This window comes from Marmota monax, unplaced genomic scaffold (genome assembly GCF_021218885.2).
Source record: "Marmota monax isolate L192 unplaced genomic scaffold, Marmota_monax_Labrador192_F-V1.1 WCK01_AAM20220418_F8-fsc00005, whole genome shotgun sequence".
NCBI classification, from domain to species: Eukaryota; Metazoa; Chordata; class Mammalia; order Rodentia; family Sciuridae; genus Marmota; species Marmota monax.
In genome coordinates this window covers 4,517,392-4,529,871 of record NW_026692254.1, presented here as the reverse complement: position 1 = coordinate 4,529,871, position 12,480 = coordinate 4,517,392, and positions in this window count along the sequence as shown.

The window sequence follows — 12,480 nt, the reverse complement described above, 5'->3', positions numbered from 1 at the left end:
CTCCCCAATATTCCTTTTTCTTTTTTCTCTCTAGCTTCCACATATGAGAGAAAGCATTTGATCCTTGGCTTTCTAAGTTTGTCTATTTCGCTTAACATAATGGTCTCAGTTTCCATCCATTTTCCTCCAATTGACATAATTTAATTTTTCTTTATGGCTGAATAAAACTATATTTATACATATACTTTAATTTCTTTATCCATTCATCCATTGATGGGACACCTAGGCTGGTTCTATAGTTTGGCTGTTGTGAATTGTGCTACTATAAACATTTTGTATGCATGTATCACTATAGTATGCTGAATTTAACTCTTTAGGATAAGTACTGAGTAGTGGTATAGCTGGGACATAAAGTGGTTCTATGCCAAGTCTTTTGAGGAACCTCCATACTGATTTCCATCATGATTGTACTAATTTGCAATCCCACCAATAGCATAAAAATGCTCTTTTTTCTCCACATCCCCTCCAGCATTGTTTGTATTCTTGATGACTGTCATTCTGACTGATGTGAGATGAAATCTCAGTGTAGTTTTGATTTGCATTTACCTAATAGCTAATGATGTTAACTTTTTTTCATATATATGTTAGCCATTTGTATTTCTTCTTTTGAGAAGTGTCTATTTATTTTATTTGCCCATTTAATTGGGTTATTTGGTTTTGGGATATTAAGTTCTTCATATAGTCTATAAATAAATATAAATATATAATATAAATGTTAAAAATATATTATTTATAATTATGAGTATATAATTATAAATATAATTTTAAAATGTTAATATATGAATATACATTAATAAATATGTAATATATAAACATATATAATTATATAAATATATTATATATTTGAGTTCTTTATATATTCTAGGTATGAATCCTTTGTCAGACGAGTAACCAGTAAAAATTTTCTCCCATTCCATAGGTTCTCTCTTCATATTCTTGTTTGCTTTGCTGTGCAGAAGATTTTTAACTTGATGCATTGATTGAATCCTATTTATAAACTCTTGGTATTATTTTCTGAGTTTTAGGTGTCCTAGTAAGAAAGTTGTTGCCTGTGCTTATATGCTGCTGGGGTGTTGACTCTACCTTCTTCTAAGAGTTCCATAGTTTCTGGTCTATTTCTTTGGCCTTTGATCCATTTGGGGTTGATTTTTGCACAGGGTGAAAGTGAAGGGTCTAGTCTCATTCTTCTATGTATGGATAACCAGTTTTTCCAGCACCATTTGTTTAAAGGGATGTCTTTTCTCAAATATATATTTTTGACTCCTTTTTCAAGGGTCAGATTCTATGACTTCTTGTTAGCTATTGATAGAACTGATTTTTCTCTTCCAATCCACTCTAGGTTCTATTCATTTTCCTTTGAAGAGTGCCTGCTCTTGCTCCTGGCCTCATGGTTTGCTCAGCCTGATGGTAGCCCCATCTCCCTTAGAAATTCACAGACAACCTCACCTCACTCAACAATGGATGAATCTAATCCGCAGCTCTTCTTTCTGCTGTACCCAAAAGAATGCGGTTATGTGATTTTTTTAAAGTTTCTCCTCTTTAGATTGCAACAGATCTCAAATGTTAGGCAGAAGAAAAATAAAGTGTATAAATGGCCAACCCACAGCTCCACAACCACACTCCCTCACACCACCATCACTGCCATAGCAATCACTTGGAGTTAAAAGCTCCAGCCTCTGTTGTCCAATTAGATATTTTGCTCAGCCCTGCCGGTGTGCATGTATCTAAGTGAAGTTGCCCCAATCAATACTATGTTTGAGTTATGTCACCTTCTACCAGGCAAATGAAACTAGTCCCTTATTTGCAAGTTTTTTGATGGTTTTAAAACATAGCACTAAAACCCTTAGATGCTCTCTTCATTAAGAATAAGGTCTAGGCACTTTTATTGAGAAGAAGCTATTCAAATGAGGCAAGGGGTCAGGTTTCAGGGGGCTGAGTCTTAGCTTCATGATGTCTGCTGTCAGCAGGTTGACTGACATCTAGGTAGGCCACACCCAAGGGCACAGTAAGATAAGATGTTTCCATGGAATATTCTAACCCAAACAGGACAAGGGATAATATTACAAAGAAACAGGTGAGCATAGCTCCACCCATGGGGCTGTAGTGAGAAACTGATGTGACTCCATATTTGAGAAACTAGCCACTACCTCAGAACAAAGCCTGTCCGAGGAAGGGGGAGTGACCCTTGTCCTTGGAAAAACCCACAGAGCACTCCTAAGCACATACCCACCCTGCTGAGTTGTTTGTCTACAAATAACAAGAGAGATCTGTGGTGCCAGGTGTCCCTAACTCAGTTAGGCTAGGTGAGGACCCATAGCAACCCCCTAGCAACCACCAATCAGCATGAGACAGGGAAAATACCTGGGATGCCAGATGACCCCCCAGTAGTTTATGGTGGTTGATAACATGTTGGGAAACCATGTAGTTTAGCACGTACACCCCTCATGGCCTAAACCAATCAGTTCAAAGGAATCCCCCTCTTGTACTAACTAATCACCTCTACCCAATTTGTTCCCACCAGTGAACGTGCTAATCAATGTTAAGAGTTGTTGTTTGATTTTCCCACAGTATGGAATGATTTGCTGTGTGATGTTGTGATGCATAAAAAACCTATAAAATCTCACTGAACAAAGGACTGGGACTCACTCCCTGGGACCGCTGCATCGGTCCAGGCTTGAGCTTGCAATAAAGACTCTTGTGTGATTGCAAAAAAAAAAAAAAAAAAAAAAGAATAAGGTCTAGGGGCTGGAGTTGTGGCTCAGTGGTAGAGCACTTGCCTTACACGTGTGGGGTACTGGGTTCCATCCTCAGCACCACATAAAAATGAATAAATAAACAAAATAAAGGTATTGTGTCCATCTACAATTAAAACAAAAGAATAAGGTCTATTTCCCCTTCCTTTGAACCTGTTGGTCTTGCAGCTATAATAGCAATAGCAGGAGTGATGCTGTGCGACTTTCAAGGCTGGATCAAAAATGGCCAGGCAGCTTCTGCCTTTTTTACTGGAACACCAGCGCTTAGAACCTGAGCTACTTTGTATGAAATCCTACTATGTGAGGAAGCCAAGGGGCATGGAGAAGCCACACAAGGCATTAGATACAAGACTGAAGAGACTGAATGATTCTAGCCTACAAAGGTTGAGCCACCCCAGCAATGAAGTATTCCCAGATAAGACCTTAGAAACTGGAAAGCAGAAACACATTATCTCTGGTTTATTTTGCCCAAATCCCTGACAAACTGAATTCATTAAACACAATAAAATGATTGTTTTAGTACCTACATTTGGGGATGATTTGTTAATTGCACTAGTAATCAAAAAGGTAAGTTACAGTACAAGCAAGCAAGCACACAGCTGGTGATCATTGTTCAGCTGCTCTCACACCCCAGGCAGAGTCCTCAGAGGCATCCTGGGGCAAGGAAACTAGGTCTCTCTTTTGAAATATTTACCTGGGGCTGAGGCTGGGGCTAGGTCTTGGTCTTAGTACCTAAAAAAGGGAGGTAGTTCTGGCATGTATTGCTAAGTAAAATTCATCCATAGTCCTTAACAAGAGCTAACATAGAAGTATTTGCAAATTACCAAGAATTTGGCTCTGACCCCAAAACAGTGAAGGAGTCCCTGTTTGGTTCTGTTCTTCAAGAGCCCTTTTGCTCAACCCATTAAACATAAAACTGGAAAATCTCCAGAGAAGAGATGACTTTGTACTTTGAAGACAGTTTGAACATTCTGGGCTTCTCTTGGGGTGAAAAATACTGTAAAAACTCAGGCAGTTTCCCCTTTAATTATATGTAATGCTTATGACTTTTTTAAAATTTTGATTAAAAAAATGACATCTAAGACATAGTTTTGCAATAAGATTATGGGGAAAAAATAGTATATGTATGCAAAACAGACACAAAAGGCCACATGCTACTCTGCATAATTAGACGGTAGACTTGTAGCAAGAATGATGCTGAAATCTGCCTCCTTTAGTTAAAGGTTCTGGTTTCCAATTTGGTCCTAATACAACTGGTTCAAACTCAATGTAAATTTTTAGAGCAGCTTGAGTCATAATTATTAATTAATCCTAATATGTAAGCGGGATCAAGGCGGATTCAGATCAAGAGCACCCAGTGTGCTCTGGTAATTCCACTTTCTCCCTTTCCCTCCCCTGCGGCAGGGAATGGCTTCCCATTGTGGCAGGTCTCAGTGCCTCCCTACCCTGTGCTTGCTCTCTTGACCCTCCCTCATCTCTATAAAAGTTATTTCATTAAAATCTCTTGATTCAGCTCAGATGGAGTCTGTTTCCTGGCTGATGCTATTGATAAATCAAATCTTTGATCAGAGCCACCAGATAGTCCTTCTGAAAAAAATCTTCATCATTCCACATCATTGAGTAACTTGGTTCTTCAAGAGTATATGTCCTTTGTATTGATTGGGCCATTTATCACTTAGGTATTGCTTTCAGGTACAAGTAGAAAAATAGTCATTGCTTAGATAAAGGATTGATAGAATTTTTTAAAGTCCAGATAAGGCCACAGACAACCTGTAGACAAATAATGTAGCTGATATATATATATACTTTTTTTTTGTTTTTCAAAACGGGTAGCTAGTCAATGAGCTGCAGTTTACCAACCCCTGGTCTAGACAAATTAGTAGCTTATTTTTCCTCATGTAATAAGATCTGAGCTGATGGTAGCGATAGCTCAGCAGGTCAGTCTGGCTGGTGCTGTAGTCATCTAAAGGCTCAAGTGTGGCTAGAGGATCCATTTCCAATGTGGTTCATTCTTATTAATGGCAAATTGGTGCTCTAGTCAGTTTCTGTCCTTGTAGGGCTACTGTGGGGTGGTTTCAGTATCTTCACATCATGGCAGCTGTTTCTCCCAGAGCAAGCCATTCAAGAAAACAAGTTGTAGCACAAGGTTTTTTCTGACCCACCCTTGAAGTCACGTGGCATTAATTTTGATAGCATAAAATCAGCCCTGATTCAATTTTGATAACATAAAATCAGCCCTGATTCAATGAAAGAGAAGACCATGTAAGATCCTGGATATCAAGAGATGACAGTCATTAGGGGCCATCTACAAAACCTGCATAGCTTCGGTACATGCTTCACACCTGGACAGCAAGAAAAGAGGTGGGAAGGAGCCATATGACACAGGAGAGGAGAACCTACAATGTAACAAGTCCCCTCAACACTTGTTATGGTTTACACATGAGGTGTCCCCCAAAAGCTCATGTGTGAGACAATGCAAGAAAGTTCAGAGGTGAAATGACTGGGTTATGAGAGCCTTAACCTAATCAGTGCATTAATCCAATGATGGGTTAACTGGGTAGTAATTGTAGACAGGTAGGGATTGGACGAAGGTCACTAGGGGTGAGCCTTTGGGCTATATTTTTTTTTTGGGGGGGGGGGGTGAGCTGAGCACTCTCTGCTTCCTTGTTAATGTGTTCTGAGCTACTTTCCTCCCCCACATCCTTCGGCCTTGATATTCTTCCTCACCTCAGACCCAGAGCAATGGAGTTGACCATCTGCAGGAAGCCACCCGTGAATTACTTGAGGGTCTTCTCTCCTTATAGCAGCCAGGGAAATTTTAGGTTTAACCTTAGGAACATCTGTGGCTTTCCCACAATAGATTGCCCAAGGCACATGACCTTTATCTCCACTCTACTGGGAAGATCTCTCACAGAAACTCTGGAGATAGGCATAACCTGCTGGGAACTGGACTTTTTTGGAGAAGATTATTCTATGGAAAGCCTTGAGGTTCCCCAATATACAATAAGCAAGCTTGGGCACATAGAAGCTCGATCCATATGATCGGCTTGCCAGACCCGCCCCCAGTTTGAGATTGTTTTCTGTGTCCTGTGATTTCTTCGTCATTCTATTTTTCTTAGCTTTTATTTTGCAGCCAGCCCATTCCACTGAGGAAAACCCATTTCCATCACCTGTGTGGGCATGGGTGAGAGCCATCTATGGACTAAGACCTCTGAAACCATGAACCCCCAATAAACTTTTCTTCCTCTGCATCGCTCTTGTTAGGTCTTTTGTTCACAGCAACAAAACTACTGCCTAAAACAACAATTTTCTAACTCTCATTATGATACCTAAAGCCAACAATCTCTGGACTTCTTTAATGATGGTTGGGAAAGCTTCCTCCGAGGAAATTCTCTCTAGCATGTGGAGTTGACCAAGGTTAAGGGCTCTTTGAAGGTCCAAGTTAAGAAGGAGAGAAATAGCTTTGGGAGGCATCTTTCCACAGAGAATTCTAATGCTCACTTGGCCTCAGACCTCTGCTGTGAACCAGGCTGATCCTAGAAGGCCTGATTTCCCATATTCCTCCACTTGGATGTACAGAATCACCCTGAATTCACATATGGGACAGTTACTGCCTACCCAAGAGACCAGTTGTTCTTGACCATAGTGCCATTCAGAACATGTCAAGAGATTTTGAATATTCTCAATCTCTCACCTCAGCCCAAACTTATGAGTCAGCATGTATGGGGATTTGAAATTTTTAAATAAATCTGATGGAGTATATAGCTTGAAAGCTTCTAGTACAAACACTAAGCCCCTTTCAGCATAGCTCGAGACAGAGCAAATGTTTGGGCAGCTACCTCTCACTTGCTAACTCACTTGTTGCTTGTGGTTTCTTAAAGAACAAGTTCATTGCCACAGATTCCTCCTCACCAAGGTCCTCCCTGTCCTGTAAATTTGCAATTGTATTTAATCCGAATCTCTTAATTTAATTGTATCATATTGAAAGATATGAGTTCCAGATTCTGACGTTCTCAAGGCTCTCCTTTCCACTTTGTGGCAACAGCTCACTCGATGAACTTGATTTCGTCCAAGCTGTTGATAAATGTGCTGTCTGGAGTAGAGCCCTGTGGCATTCCCCCAGTGAATTCCTGCGGAGAATTTATCTGCCACAAATATCCTGGCAGCCTCCCTATCTCTATGATTTCTCAAACATGAATAACAGCTTCTCTAAGGTCATAAGAGCATCTGTATTTCTTGTGTATCCCCTGATGGCATCTTGGGCCTCCTGCTTCTATTTTTTACATGTTACCAGTCTACACAAAGCATTCCAGAAGGCCAGTCAGTGTTTCCTGGGAAGATAGAGACATAAAAGGAACTGAGTGGTTCTACTTCTCCTGGAGCCAGATGGTCCCATTCAAATATTGACTCCTCCCCTGAGGAGCTATGTGCCCTTAGGCAAACTACTTAATGGTACTATGCCCTGGTGTCTCACCAGGGAAACGAGAAATCTAATAGTATTTTCCCGAGGGGTTAAAAGCATTAAATGCGGGTATATTAGAACTACTTAGAATAACACATAAAGAGTACTATGGAAGTTTTACATAACATCATTGCTGATGTTACTATTGCATTATTACCACAATTACTTCCTCCAACCAATACAGCTACCACTTTCTTGTACATTTTCTGGGAGAAAGTGAATATATTTTTAATTGATTTTCTTCTAGTTGCTCCAGGTTCAAGTTGCTCTTCTTTCTTCAATTTTCTAAGAGGGACATTTAGGTTATTAATTTTAGCTTTTTTCCCCTAATTCCTGTACTTACTTATAAAAATTTCTGTCTAATCCCTACTTTCCTTTTATTTTTTATTGGTTCTTTTTAGTTATACATAACATTAAGATCCATTTTGACATAATTATAAAAGCAGGGAATAGAATTTGATCTAATTCAGTCCCCAGTAGTTTCCCTTTCTCTTTCTTCCACCCTCCCTCTGTTCTCTTCCCTCTACTTTACTGAACTTTTTGCTATTTTGATGGAATTCCATCCCTCCTTCTCCTCCTCCTCCTCTTCATCATCATCATCCACTTCCTCCTCCCCTCCTCCTCCTCCTCTTTCTCTTTCCCCCTTATTTTGGACTAGCTTCCACATATGAGGGAAAACATTCAACCTTTGACTTTCTGAGTCTTGCTTATTTCACTTAGCATGATAGCCTCCAGTTCCATCCAATCACCAGCAAATACCATAATTTCATTCTTCTATATGGCTGAGTAAACTCCACTATGAATACATGGCACATTTCTTTATCCTTTCATTTCCACTTCATCCCAGAAATTCTGATAAGTTATAATTCATTTTCATTTAATTTCAAATATTTTAAAAATTTTGTCAAATTTTGGATTATTTAAAGGGTGTCATTAAATCTTCAAATATTTGGGGATTTTCCAAATATTCTTCTATTGTGGATTTCTAGTTTAATTCCATTTGGTCTGATAACTGATATTGTATGATTGTTATTATTTTAAATCTATTAGGATATTGTTTAATGACTCAGAATATGATCTGTCTGGGTGAATAGTCCATGAAAGCTTGATAAAAAAGTATATTCTGATGTTGGCAGATGGAGTTTTCAATATACATAAGTTAGATCAAGTTGATCACTAGTGTTATTCAGGTCAACTCTGTCCTCCTTGATTTTCTGCCTACTTGATGGATCTATCGATTACTCCCAGAAGGCTATTGAAGACTCCAGCTGCAATAGTGGAATTGCCTGTTTATCTCTGTAGTTTCATCAGGGTTTGCCTCACATATTTTGACACTCTGTGGTTAGGTACATACACACAGTTTTGTTTTCTTGGAGAAATAATCCATTTATCATTTTGCAGCATCCATCATTATCTGTGATAATTTTATTTGTTTGGATATCTGCTATTAACTTATCTACTTCAACTTTCTTTCAATTAATGTTAGCATGGCATATATTCTTCATTATTATTTTCCAGTTATAGGAGTCTTCAATTTAAAGTGGATTCCTTGAGGCTGCAGGTATAGCTCAGTGGTAGAGTGCTTGCCCAGCATGTGTAAGGCCCTGGGTTCAGTCCCCAACACTAGAAAACAAACACACAAATGAAGTGGGTTTCTTGTAGGAAACATATAGTGGTTGTCTAGAGCATGTTTTGAACTAATCTACGTCCACCTTCAAATAACACTGTGCCAACTGTGTACACTCAATGCAGTACTTTATAACAGAATATTCTCAATTACCTCTTCCCAGGTTTTTGTGAAGTTGCTTTTATTTGTCTTACTTATTTATATGCTGCCATCACCAAACACACTGTTACTATCAGTACTTGAAGCTTTTATCCTTGATTTCTTTTAAAGATCAGGCAGACCCTAAATTTCTTTTCAAAGCCAAGAGTCCTGTTTGAAAGGGAGATGAGTCTTGAAATCCCTTCCAGGGAAAGCTAGCACTGGTCCTCTTTGGGGAGTGGTTCAATTCAACATCTAAAGGGCCCTGTTACCTAAAGCACTATGCTGGGCACTGCAGGGCCATCACGTGATGGCAAATTCAGATGCCAGCTACTCTGACGTCTGCATCTTACAGTTGAGGAGACAAAGGCTCAGGGCAGGGAAGTAATCTGCTCACGGCTAATCTGAAGGGAAAAAACGCTGGCAAAAGGCAGCTGGATTCTTGACTGGATCTTGCACTGAGGGATAAAAATGCTACAAAGGACATTATTAATTTAATTGATGAAATTAGAATACGGACAATGAGTCAGAGAAAAGAACATTCAACTTATTGAAGTTAATAACCATGCAGTGGTTATGCAAGAGGAGGTTCCTATTCTATTCTTAGGAAAGATACACTGAGGTATTTGGGGGTAAAGAGCCATGAGATATGTAACTTATCCTCGAAGATGAATGTAATTTATCCCTAAATGTTTCAGAAAAATGCACACATGCATAAACCAGGTGGAAAAGAATGATAAAGCAAATGGATGAAAATGTTAGCAAGAGTAAAATCTGGATAAAGTATACAAGGGTAATTCTTGCACTGTTCTTGCAGCTTTTTAGTAAGTTTGAAATTACTTCCAAATAAATTATTTTAAAATAATCTATTAACCCCTTTGTAATAATAGGTTATAATCCTACATACCTGGAAATTTTTCTACATGTTTTTTTGGTATTTTCAGATCACTGGACCCCTAATATACCAAAATACAGTTTTATTATTGTTGTTAACTGTGAGCTGACTTTCAGAGTTGTGAGTTTACTAAAATGAGTGATCATCATCTGGTCATCTGGGGAAGTCAGGGTCCTACATAAAAGAAAATGTCCCCACCATATTCAGAGGCAAATAGTGGCCAGAGTTGGGAGGAATCCTAATTATGTCCAAGGTCTTTTCTCCTTGTCAGAACACAGCCACTACTTGGCTCTCTCTGGGATTACACCTGGATGTGGAGGGACCCCTCTTTCCCTGTCCTTATTATTGAGAAGCATCTCAGATTCAGGACAGAGTGAGCAATGTGGGAAGAACATTCCTTGCTGTCAGCTACACATGTGGTATTTCTGTTTTCTTGTTGAGCAGCCACATTAGCATTACCATGCAACAGAAGGAAAACAAAACACTGAAAAGAGCAGCATGCCCTCTGGAGACCCAGCCAGCCTCTCTCACACCCTCTTGTTCCTGATCTGACCTGAGCCCCCAGTTTTTGGAATCTGAGTCTGGGCTAAGGGTTTGCAGGAAAAGCGGCCATAATGATCACAGACCCACACTCCCCACCTCCCTCCTTCCTCTGTACTGTGACAGCCTTGACTGAGCAGCTGGCATCTTGCTGAGCCTGTTCACAGGAATCATTGCCTTGAAACCTCACAGAAATCCTATGCAGGAGACATGGCCACTGTACAGACAAGAAAAATGCAAAGGTCAAATGGCTCCATCAAGGTCAAACCTCTAGGAACTTCCACAAGATGGGAAATCAGACCCAAGGCTTCTGAGCAGGTGTGTGTGGCTCCTTCCGCTCTACCTTTTGCTAAAGCTGAGCTCTGGTGCACCACTGGCTTTTCCCATTTCATGTACCAAGCACTCCCTCCCCATTTCTTCAGGGGAACACTCCATTCATTATGCCACGAGGGAGACAAGCCTGAGTCTGGGCTTGGCCCAGAAGACGGAGAGAAGACCCTTATACCAAAGTCCACTTTCTCCAGTATCCCACCAAAAATGATCAGGACCTGGAGTGCTGGAATTGCCCTCATGCTTCTGCCCTGATTTGACTGAATACCCTGTTAATGGACAATAAGCAGACTCAGGTGATAAAGACTCGCAAGGTCTTGAATGGGAAACTATGTCCAAGTATTAGACCTTTCTTGAATTTCCTGGAATGCTCCATTTCTCTGGGTTTGTTCCATAGGCACACCTTTGGATACACTATCTGCAATTGCCATGTCCCAGGCCAACAACCAAACTTCCTTGGAAATTTCCAAGGTGTCTTCTCTCCCAGAGATTTTGGGGTACTTTCCCAACCATGTCAGGAGAATCTTGTTGCTACTGTTCTGAAACTCTCTCCATATTGCTCTGGCCACATGTCAGTATGTATGTCCATTATAGCAAACTGCATCCTGGGGGAAGAGCTCAGTGACATTTATCTTTGTGTTCCCAGAAACCAGCCAAGTAGCTGACATAGATAAAGAAAAAAAGGAAGGAAGGAAGGAAGGAAGGAAGGAAGGAAGGAAGGAAGGAAGGAAGGAAGGAAGGAGCTCATGTATCAGGATCCTTAGATTCATGCCATGCCCATATAGTCACTATTTCTTCAATCATGAGCAAGTCAGTTCCCTTCTTGGCAGTCTGATCTACATGACAGTAATAATTCTTTTCTGGCAAAGAATTGTTCCAGCAATAGGATAATTCCTGCAAACACATTTTAAATGCAAGATCTATTTCCATGCACATTATCTTTAAGAGAAGCATGGTTGATAAACCCTGTAAGGGGAAGTACAGTGTAAGATCCACTACACCTGGGGTCCTCAGCCTCAGCTGCTCATTTGAGTCACCTGGAGAATTACGCAGGCTTTTGTTGTTGTTGTTAGAGAGAGATAGAGAGAGATAGAGAGTTTTTTAATATTTATTTTTTTAGTTTTTGGCGGACACAACATCTTTATTTGTATGTGGTGCTGAGGATCGAACCCAGTGCCCCGCGCATGCCAAGCGAGTGCGCTACCGCTTGAGCCACATCCCCAGCTCTTACACAGGCTTTTGATGCAGCCTGGACACTGGGTTTTTCAATAACTCCCAGGTGACCCTATTGTGCTGCTTAGATTGAGAATGCTGGTAGGCCACTTGGGTTTTCTATTTAGAATAGACAAAGGCAGTGCTTTTCAAAGCTTGGCTAAATTACCATCAGTCAGAGGCTTGATAAAACTCATATTGCTGCAGGGCACAGTGGTGCACACCTGTAATACCAGCGGTGTGGGAGGCTGAGAGAGAAGAATCACAAGTTCAAAGCCAGCCTCAGCAAAAGTGAGGTGCTAAGCAACTCAGTGAGACCCTGTCTCTAAATAAAATACAAAATAGGTCTGGGGGTGTGGCTTGTTGGTCAAGTGCCCCTGTTCAAATCCCCAGTACCAAAAAATAAATCAATAAAACTCAAGATTGCTGGGCTATACCCCCAACTTTTGTCTCAGTAGTCCTGGGGTGAAACTTGAGAATCTGCATTTCTAATCAGTTCCCAGGTGATTCTACCAGTGTGTTG